The sequence below is a fragment of the Pinus tabuliformis genome, chromosome 2_2 (assembly GCF_031772625.1).
Source record: "Pinus tabuliformis cultivar Carrire ecotype Pingquan chromosome 2_2, CPIR1, whole genome shotgun sequence".
Classification (NCBI taxonomy): domain Eukaryota; kingdom Viridiplantae; phylum Streptophyta; class Pinopsida; order Pinales; family Pinaceae; genus Pinus; species Pinus tabuliformis.
In genome coordinates this window covers 337,606,250-337,607,622 of record NC_142300.1, presented here as the reverse complement: position 1 = coordinate 337,607,622, position 1,373 = coordinate 337,606,250, and the positions used below count along the sequence as shown (strand labels likewise).

Here is a 1,373-nt window from a genome sequence, read left to right as displayed (position 1 = left end):
ATGCACAAAGAAAAGCCGGCAATGAGAGCATTCAGGTATTGAATTTTTCATTAAACATTATTTAGAATGTATTAATACTTATAAGTATCTTAGACATGTATTTGTGTGAAAATAAATTGAATTGGTTTATGTTTAAGGACAAGGCATCCAAAGCGAGGTTAACCAAGACAAAAGTCACTCATCGTAGTGGCCAGAAAGGTTTAAAAGCACTGATAACAACCTCTGCAAGTATATTAAACATGTGATATTTTTTTAATAAATTTTGTACTAGAAGAAAGTCATTGTTATCTAATTTCTCCCTATTTACTGATTGATAGGAACTAAAATATGGAAGACCTCCAAATCATTTGGAAAAGGAGGTGCTGCAGCAAAAGAGATGGGTTGAATTTGTTGTTTGGATGGACTCTATGGTATGTAATTTTAGTTGGATTTCCAATATACTTTTAAACCATATTTTCATTTTATTTTTTTGTACTATTAGATATTATATCTTACCTCATTTTATGGTTAACATTGTATAACAAAAACATGCGTTGTGTTATGTAATTAATACTAACATTTTTGTCAGAATGCTATAGGTAATGATTGCCAAGACGATGATCCAAATTATGTTCAACATATATCAGGAGATGATGAGGATGAGGATGAGGATGATGGTGGTGAAGGAGGAGATGATGATGATAGTTGCGGTGTTGGTGATGATGTGGATCAGAGTAATGAGGATGGTCAAGATGATCATGAGGATGATCTTGGTGGTGGTAGCTAGGCATGCACATGCATTGTTTTTTATGAAGAAATTATTGTGTAGAATGACATTGTTATGTTTAGATGGGTGTTGTGAATTTACCCTATATCAATGAGACATTTTGATTTTGTAATCATACGATGAGTTTGATTTATGTATGTTGTTAATTTATCGTAGAATAACGATATTCATGAAATATTTTGATTTGTTAATCATATTTGAATTTTACTTGTTTTGATTAAAAATAATACTGATTTTATTACTATTATGTTGCTATTTTATACATGTTTTGAAAATTGTTAATGACACATAGTTATTTTTTTGGATGGATGTTGTCAATTTCTCTTAAATTTCTTTACAAATGATTTTGAATTGTGATATCTGCTTTAATGATATTTAGAAACTATCATATATTTCACTATGAATCTATAAAGGGGGTCATATATGTAAAGAAAAATATACTCTATATAAGAAGTCAAATGCGGATGTAACCATGCATGCAAAATTGGATGTTAAACTAGGAATTAATACAAAATGCAAACAATTGACATACAAAGTGTTTTAAATTAGAAGTGAAAAATTGTGCAATAGTTGACACAAAGAAGGGAACAAAACATGGCATACAAAA

General features: G+C 29.6%; 1 long non-coding RNA gene across 1 annotated transcript; it reads left to right on the top strand.

Moving 5' to 3' along the window:
- The first annotated feature begins 323 nt into the window (after positions 1–323).
- LOC149192659 (uncharacterized) lies at positions 324–948 on the top strand. Its single transcript, XR_016254898.1, has 2 exons — positions 324–410; positions 569–948. It is a non-coding gene; the product is annotated as an uncharacterized LOC149192659 (long non-coding RNA).
- The last annotated feature ends 425 nt before the right edge of the window (positions 949–1,373 follow it).